The 9,829-nt window shown below is 30.6% G+C and overlaps 1 pseudogene; it reads left to right on the top strand.

Moving 5' to 3' along the window:
- Positions 1 to 1,086: 1,086 nt before the first annotated feature.
- On the top strand, positions 1,087 to 9,073 carry LOC102507398 (annotated as a pseudogene).
- The last annotated feature ends 756 nt before the right edge of the window (positions 9,074 to 9,829 follow it).

The raw sequence follows: 9,829 nt of genomic DNA on the forward strand, positions 1-9,829 counted from the left end.
TTACTACAATAATGTTTTAGTGTATTTATCTTTTGTTTATCCCATATATTTATCATATTTAAGATCATGAAGCAACTTACTATAATGCTAAGATCTATAACCTATAACTTATTCAGGCCTGTATTAATATTCTTTTCAGAATACTATCAAAGTTATTGCTTAAATGAAAAGATAAATTAAAGCGGAGAACTGCCTTGGGAAGAAGAGTTTTGGAATCAACTTTGCTAAATACTTAAAAAAAGTGTTATATTTTACTAGGAGGCAATTTTCTTTAAAGGATTTTACTGGTATTTTAAGTACCTTGTAGATCTGAAGGAAGCCCTGAAAGTTGAATCAATGTCATTGAAGTTAAAAAACATTAGTTCAAATGCAAGTAAGTGGAAGACTGTTTCTAGAACTGTAAAAACCTGCTATTTTTTTTTCTTTTTTAGTTCCTTGCTTATAAAAGTAACCATTTGTTCACACAAAATAACTGAAAAAACAAAAGGGGAATCTTTCTGTTTTTTCTTTTTAATTCTCAGAGATTGAACAGGTTTAAAAAATAGTTTGAATCTTACCTTACACTGACTTTGGTCTACGAGAAAGCCATATTTTATTGATGTGAGAAAAGCTGTAAGAGTACATATGGAAGTTTCATAAGTATTAGATTATTACATTTATCAAAAATCATTAGAATATTTCAGAAATTAGAACAAATTGTCATGTAATTCACAGTCATCCAAAAGAGGTAGTATCTAACTGATAGCTAGAAAGTAACACATTAAGTCCCAAAGGTCAATCAGGTCAAACCAAACACCTAACATAACTTGATAAAATAATATTTTAAAATAACTGACAAATCAAATAAATAATTATGCTGGAAAATTATTAATATTTAGGAAAGTTAAATAATTGAAACCTAGTGATCTATTTACTTAGCTTTCTATGTGCTGAACAGATGACCAAAAATTTATGTGGATTTTAGAGTAGCAATTCAAGACATGGTTGTGTCCATATAACACAAGTTAAAAGATTTTCACTTTTAAATGAATATGTGTATTTATTTAGAACCTTCTTTGTTCCATAAAAATAAGCTTATAATAGAACATGGAACTTAACAAAATGTTGTTTATTAATAGTGATATAAAGAAAGAGAAATAAGGATGAAACATAAAGAAAACCAAGGAGAAAGGTAAAGATGTATATCTTTATGTCTTATAGTACACTTTTATTACAACCAGGACAAATAATTGAAAAGTCACTATTGCTATACTAGATATTCAGTTTTAAAATCTTTACCTACTCATTATTACATAGACCCTCAGTGTCCCATGCATTTCTATTCCTAAGATCTCTTTATAGTAAATATGAAGAATTGAATGATATGTTCAAATGACACTTTGATGATATAATGAGTCAAACTGAGAAATGAAAGAGTGAACATCACTACAAACCCAATAGACAGTAAGGGGATAATTAAATACTATGAACAACTCTATGCCCACAGATTTGAAAACCTAGATGAAATGGGCTAATTTCTTGAGAGACAATCTGCTAAAACTCATACAGGAAGAAATAAATGATATGAATAGGGTTAAGTCAATTAAAGAATTTGAATCAATAATTGATAACCTTCCAGAAGAAAATGCACCAGACCTAGATAGGTTTATTGGTGAAGTCTTTCTAAACATTTATGGAAGAATTTATACTAATTCTCAACAATCTCTTTCAGAAAATAAAAGCAGAAAGAAGACTTCTTCACTCTTTTGATGTGGCCAGAATTATCTTAATACAAAAACCAAAGACGTTATAAGAAAACTGTAGATCGAGATTTCTCATGCACACAGGTGCAAAAATCCTCAATAATATAAGCACATCAAATCCAAAAATTGTAAAAAAATTACCCACTATGACCAGGTGGGATTTATCTCAGATATGACATGCTGGTCTTACATTCATAAATCAATTAATGTAGTCCATCATCTCAATAAGCTAAAGAAGAAAATTTGCATGATTATATCAGTTGACGCAGAAAACACATCTGACAAAGTCCAATATCCATTCATGATAAAAACTCTCAAAAAACTAGGAATAGAAGGAAATTTCCACAACTTGATAAATAATATCTATAAAAAACCTACAGATAACATCGTACTTAATGGTGAGAAACTCTAAGCTTTCTCATGAAGATCAGGGACATGGAACAGATGTTCTGTCTCACCATTGCTTTCAAAATTTACAGGAAGTTCTAGCTAATGTAATAAGACAAGAAAAGGAAATAAAAAGCATACAGATTGGTAAGGAAGAAATAAAATTATGATTGATTAAAAAATCCTCTAATAAATGATTATAGAAGAGTTTTAGGACACAAGTTTAATGCACAAAAGTTAATTGCTTTTCTAAATACCAGCAAACAACAAGTGGAATTTAAAATTTAAAAACACTATGCTATTTACATTAGCAGGCCCCAAAATGAAATACTTAGGTATAAATTTAACAAAATATGCAATATAATATTAACTATCATCACCAAGATGTATATTACATTCCTATGATGTGTTTATTTTATAGCTAAAAGTTTGCACTTTTGACCCCCTTCACTCACTTTGTTCACCCCTCAACTCCCTCCTCTGGCAACAATCAGTCAGTTCTCTGTATCTAATGAGCTTAGCTTAAATTGTAGCTCCATATGTAAGTGAGATCACACAGTCTTTGTCTTTCTCTGACTTATTTTACTTAGCATAATGCCTTTGAGGTTCACCCACATTGTCATAAATGGCAGGATTTAATTCTTTTTACAGCTAAATAATACTCTTTATGTACATATAATACTCTTTTTAGCATTTTATATATATAATATTATACATACACCACATTATCTATATACATTCATCTGTTGATGAACACTTAGTTTGTTTCCTAATTTGGCTATTTTAAATAATATTTTGATAAACATTAGGGTACATATTTAATTTCAAGTTAGTGTTTTCATTTCCTATGGAGAAATATCCAGAAGAGAATTGCTGAATCATATGGTAGTTTTGTTTTTAATATTTCGAAGAAACTCCACGATGTTTTCTATAGTGGATGCACAAATTCACATTCCCAATAACAGTGTGCAAAGTTTGCTTTTTTTCCACATCCTCACCAACACTTGTTATTTCTTGTCTTTTTGATAATAGACATTCTAAAGTGATAACTCATTGTGGTTTTGATTTACATTTCCCTGATGATTAGTGATGTTCAGTATTATTTCCTGTATCTGCCATCTGTATGTCAATTTTAGGATTGTTATATTTCTGTGAAAAATGGAATTGGAATTTTGATACAGATTGCAATGAATTTTTACACTGCTTTGGGCAGTACAGACATTTTAATAGTATTAATTCTTCAAGTCCATGAGCACATTATACCTTTTATTTGTATTATCTTCATTAACGTTGTATAGTTTTCAGAGTATAGGTCTTTCACATCCTTGGTTAAATTTATTGCTAGGTATTTTATTGGTTTTGATGCAGTTGTAAATGAGACTATTTTCCTAAATTCTCTTTCTTATATTTTGTTATTAGTGTATAGAAATGCAATATTTTTCTATATTGATTTTGTATCCTGCAAGTTTACTAAATTCATTTATCAGTTCTAATAGTTTTTTGGTGCACTGTTTAGGGTTTTCTATTTTATATTTATGAAATCATGTCATCTGCAAATAGTGACAGTTTTACATCTTCCTTTCCAAATTGGATGCCTTTTATTTCTTTTTCTTCCCTGTTCTGCTTAGGACTTCTAATACTAGTTGAATAAAAGTGGCAAGATTGGGCATCCTTATCTCAATCTTGATCTTAGAGGAAAAGCTTTCAGCCTTTTACCATTATGATGTTAGCTATGGACCTTTATTATGTTAAGGTATGCTCCCTCTATGCCTACTTTGTTGAACATTCTTATCAAATTGGATGTAGAACTTTATCAAATGCTTCTTTATCTATTGAGGTGATCATATTACTTTTATTCTTAATTTTGTTTGTGCTTTATATCACATTAATTGATTTGCAGATGTTGAACCATTTCTGCTTTTCTGGAATAAATCCCACTTGATCATGGTGTATGATTCTTTTAATGTGCTTGGTTTGCTGGCATTTTGTTGAGGATTTTTGAATTTATGTTAATCAGGGATATTGGCCTGTAGTTTTCAGTTTTTGTGGCATCTTTGTCTGGTTTTGGTATCAGAGTTATCCTGGCCTTGTAAAATGAGTTTGGAAGTTTTTTTTTTTTTTTTTTTTGGAAGAGTTTGGGAAAAATTGATGCTCTTTGAATGCTTGCTATAATTCACCAATGAAGTCATCTTGATTTGGACAGTTGTTTGTTGGGAGGTTTTTGATTATTGATTCAATCTGCTTATTAGTAATTGGTCTTTACAGTTTTTTTATATATATTTCATTATTGGTAAATTATATATTTCTAGGAATTCATCCATGTTTTCTAGTTTGTCAAATTGTTGGTGTAGAGTTGTTTATAGTAATCTCTTAGGATCTTTTTTCTCTCCATGGTATGAGTTGTAATGTCTCTTTCATTTTTTATTTTCATTTATTTGAGTCTTCTTTTTTTCTTGGTGAGTCTAGCTAAAAGTTTGTCAATTTGGTGTATCTTTTCAAAGAATTAGCTCTTAGTTTCATTGATTTCTTCTATTGTCTTGTTAATGTCTATTTCATTTATATCCGTTCTGATATTTATTATTTTCTTCCTTCCTTCTATTAACATTGGGCTTCATTTGCACTTTTTCTAGTTCCTTGTGGTGTAATGTTAGTTTGTTTATTTGGGTTTTCCTTGTTTCTTGATGTAGGCATTTATCCTTAAGGACTTCCCTCTCAGAACTGCTTTTGCTGTATCCCACAAGTTTTAGTATGTTGTATTTTCATTTTCACTTGGCTCAAGGTATTTTTTTATTTCTCTTTTTTTATTAGACCCTTTGCTTATTCAGTAGCATGTTTTTAATCTTCCCATATTTATTAATTTTTCACTTTTCTTCTTGTAATTGATTTCTAGTTTCATGCCATTGTGGTTAGAATAGATTCTTGATATGATTTCAATATTCTTACATTTTTTGTGCCTTTTTTTTGTGCCTAACATATGATTTATCCTGGAGAATGACCCACATGCACTTGAGAAGAATCTGTATTCTGTTGCTTTGGGATGGAATGTTGTATATATCTGTTAAGTTCATCTGGTCCAATGTGCCATTTACAGCTGATGCTTCCTTACTGATTTTCTGTGTGGATGATCTATCCATTGATGTATGTTGGGTGTTAAAGTCCTCTACTATATTGTACTGGAGTCTATTTCTTCTTTTAATGTCTGTTAATAGTTGCTTTATATATTTAGGTGCTCCTATGTTGACTGCACACATTTTTACAAATGTTATATTCTCTTGTTGGATTGACCACTTTTCATTATGTAATGTCCTTCTTTGTCTCTGATTACAATCTTTGTTGTAAAGTCTATTTTATCTGATATAAGTATAGCTATCTCAGCTTTCTTTTGGTTTCTGTTTGCATGAAACATCTTTTTCCATTCCTTTTTCACCTTTGTCAACATATAATTTGACAACATTTTATCAGATATATGTTTGGAAACTCTATTTTACTTCATTCATCCATGTGTCTCTTCTTTCACCAACACCATGTTTTGCTGGTTATATGCTTATATTAAAGTTGGATAGAATGAATTCACTTCATTTTTTATTTTCAGATTTTTTTTTTGGCTATTCTATTGCTTTTTTCTTTTTATATACATTTTAGAATCAGCTTGGTGATGCCTACACAAATTCCTGCTGGGATTTGATTACAAGCATGTTGACTCTATAGATCAAATTGGGGAGAACTGATATCTTAATAATATTGAATTTTTAAATTCATGAACATAGAATACCTCTCCAATTATGTAGATCATCTTTCATTTCTTTAATTAGATTTTGCTTTCATTTTTACAGAATCTGCATGGATTTTGTAGTTTTTACCTACTATAATATTTTTGTTGATACTCTCATAATTGCTATATTAGAGTGCCTAAAGGGTCTAAGGGCTTAGTGATTGGGTAAGTGTTGGCTGGGATTTATGAGTATCAGGAAAAGGAGATGAACATCGTTTGCTTTGGGTAACACATTCTTTCTTGGTGAGCTTTTTTAAAGCACATAATGTGTTTTTCATTAAAGAATTACAATATTCATATTATAAGGATGTGTTGATGTTTTTATTTCCACAATTGCCATTCTTTTTGTAATCTGATAAATATTAACATTGCACTATCTGAGAAAGTTCTTATAACTGTGTGAAGAAGAGTGTATGTATTCAATTTATTTATTGCATATATATATTTTTATTTCTTACTGAACATCCATGTGCTCTCCACACTACCAAGATCCCTATTGGTTAGGACAGTCCATGTAACTAGTCTTGTTCAGTGAGTGATGAGCAGAAGTGACATGTGATACCTCTGCGCTAAAGAACTAAATAGCTAATGTATGAATCTTCTAATCTCTATTCCCTTTCTCTAATGATAATGGAGGCTACAAGTCTAAGTGACAGTGCCACAAAATGGAAGTAGAAAAGTGCTAAGTCAGTGCATAGAGGTCATCTTCATGGCAGTTTCCAGACTGGATTTGGCATTGATCTAATTTAAATGAATAATAAATCTTTCTGTGTTTACTTTTGATTTTGAGGTTTTACATTATTTTTGTTGTTGTTAGCACAGCATACCCTGACTTACTAATACAATACCTTTAGTTATAGTTCAAGAATATTTACTATTCTAATATATCCCTTATATAGTGCCATAAGATTTTACTATAATATATTTAATAGAACATTTTTCAGTACAACAATTAAAGGAGACACTTTAATATTTTCAAATGTGTTTGACCCTTCTCTAGCAAAAGCAATGTTGAGTATTTTGAAAAAATAAATTTTTGTATAATAGCATATTTTCTCCAAAAATATTTGAGGGGTCTGATGTCTCAGAGTTCTAATTTGTTGCTTGGATAACTGAATTCTAAAGACTAAAATTTTCCATCTGCTAGAAATGAAAACTGAATAAGATCAGCTAGAAATTGTGCATTCTTTAATAAAAATGTGCCATGAAAACTCCACAGAGTATTTATTTTCTTTTATCCACTCTTTTCCTGATGTGATAGTCTGCTTTGTATCTGAATAAACATCACAGCATTTGTTAAAAAATAGTTAAAATTTATATTATATTCCTTTACTGATGGGACGGTAGTATTCCAATCAAGCTTTTAGGTGTTGATTTTTGGTTCTGTTACTACTGAATCAATATTATCAAAGCCCGTAAGTGAATGGAGTGTTTTTCAGAGTTAATTTTTGTGGCAGCTATTCCAGGAAGAGTATTTCACACTTATACTGGATTTTGTATTGAGATTTGACAATATGAATTGTTTGAGTTTTATTGCATGGAAAATCATCTATCCCTAGAGTATTAGGTCTGAAAAATAGGAATAAGTCGCTCATACACTGAACTTTGTAAAGAAGGTTTCAGAAAACATTTTAGCAAAGCTATCACTCTTATGAAATAATAACAAAATTATCTGACTTTTAACTAAAAAGAAAAAAATAGAAATGAGCAAAAGTCTGCAATTTCTTCCGTCAACTTACAGTTTTAACTTCACATAATTGGCTTATCTGAATCCTGAAATATTTATATGAAATTAAAGCAACAATGATGCTGCACAAAATGTTATAAATTACAGGTAAATTCAATTAATTTACAAATAAATTTAATGGCAAAATTGGTATGCACTTATTTAATATTGTTTTCCACATTAACAAAAAAAATTCTGTACATTTTCTTTTGTCTATAGAATAAAAGTCAAATGTTTAAATTGATATTCAGGATTTTCCCTGATTTGATTGACTTCATTTTCCTTTTTATCTTCCCATTTATCAATTAATTTATTGATTTCTTCAACAAATATTTTTAAAGTACCTATTTTACAAGTTCTATTTCTGCTAGTGGAACATATAATTTTGAAATTATGGTGATGATGATGATGATGGTGACCCAATGATTGTAAGCCTTATATAAGACTAGTATATATCAAGCGTAGTTCTCAACTAAGTTGATCCTCATAGCACATGTGTGAAGTGTTATTATTATCACCAGTTTACAGATAAGGAACATAAAAAGATGAAAAGAATTGCTCAAGGGTTCATAGCAAATTAAGTATGGTGCTGGGACAACTTGATCTTCAGCTTTGTAGGAGACTGCAGCCAGGTCCACAACCAGAATTATGCTTCACAACCACATATGTATGAGAATGATATCACTGTTTGGAACCCTCAGGGCAGGATTCATCAGAGTGACTATGCAGTGGAAGTTGTCAAACAAGGCTTAGCCAGTATGGTCTGAAATCGAAAACCCTTGAAATGTTGACTGAATTGAAGAGGACGCCATCAGAACTTGTGCTTATCAGAAAAAAATTCTCCACGGTGACAATTATATTGGTATCTCAGTTGTGGGGCTTACTGTTGATGCTAGTTTGGTATGTAATTTTACGCACCAGGAGTCTTTTGATTTCAGATTTGTAATTGACAGATCTCTTCCTGTATTTCATCTTGTATCCCTAATTAGAAGCAAGACTCAGATATTAACACAATAGTATGGATGGAGTCCATATGGTGTTGAGCTGCTTATTGCTGGTTATTATGATATGAGCCCTCATGTTTTCCATATCTGCCTATCTTCTATTTTGAGTGCACAGCTATGTCCATTGGAGCCTGGTTGTCAATCAGGAGACATATTGGAGATATATATATATATATAGAGAGAGAGAGAGAGAGAGAGAGAGAGAGAGTTTATGGAGTAAAATTTGTATTAACTGGTTGAACATGGTCTATGTGCCTTAAAAGAAGCAACTAACTACAAAGAATGTTTCCACTGGAGTTCTTGGTAAATACTTTAGTTTATAATCTTAGATGATAATGTTCCCCCCTTTCATGGAAATTCTTAAAGACCACGGAGAAAAGCACAGCCTATTTAACTTGCTGATGAACCTGCAGAAAAACCTAATGAATCAGTGGAACTTTAAGTGATAAAACCATCTATATAGGCATTATTGAATAAGTAAAAATGCAGGAACAAATACTCATGACAATGATCTATATTTTGAAACAAAAGATGCAAAGTGGTGGCATGATATTTTTAAGAAATAGCCCAGATATATGTTTCTTCAAAGCCACCTCACTGAAGCCATGTAATAGAGTGCATTTGTCTTTGAGTGAGTGTATTTAATTATTTCTAGAAAGTATATGTATCTGTATTAATGTTTTTATATGAAGAACATGGTGTTTGTGTTTTTACTTTAAACTAAGAAGTAAAATTGTTTCACCTGCAAAGAAAAAAAAAATAGTGTGGGACTGGGATATAAACTCAGAAATTCTAGTCCAGAGACATCTTAAATATTATGCTTTACTACTTCCCATAACTACTTTCCATTTTTAGAATAACCATTAAATCTACCTGCACAAACTTTCTCTCCTTTTTCTCATTACTCAGATTCAGTCTATTTTTCATTCCTCATCATACACTTTCCTGGTTACTCTCCAACCAAAATTAATAGTTACTTGCTCTATGTTTCCATAATATATTTTGAAACACTGTTGTAGCATTTACTCAATTTTGTCTTGTGGTGTTTGTTTTTATAGGTTGGTTCTTTTCACCAGATCATAAACATAATGTTTTTTCTTAAAGTCTGAATCATAGTTCATTGTATGTGTATATCACATTTTATTTGTCCATTTGTCTGTTAATTTGACATTTAAGTTGTTTCCATCTTTTGACTATT

Source organism: Camelus ferus, chromosome X, assembly GCF_009834535.1.
Source record: "Camelus ferus isolate YT-003-E chromosome X, BCGSAC_Cfer_1.0, whole genome shotgun sequence".
Lineage (NCBI taxonomy): Eukaryota > Metazoa > Chordata > Mammalia > Artiodactyla > Camelidae > Camelus > Camelus ferus.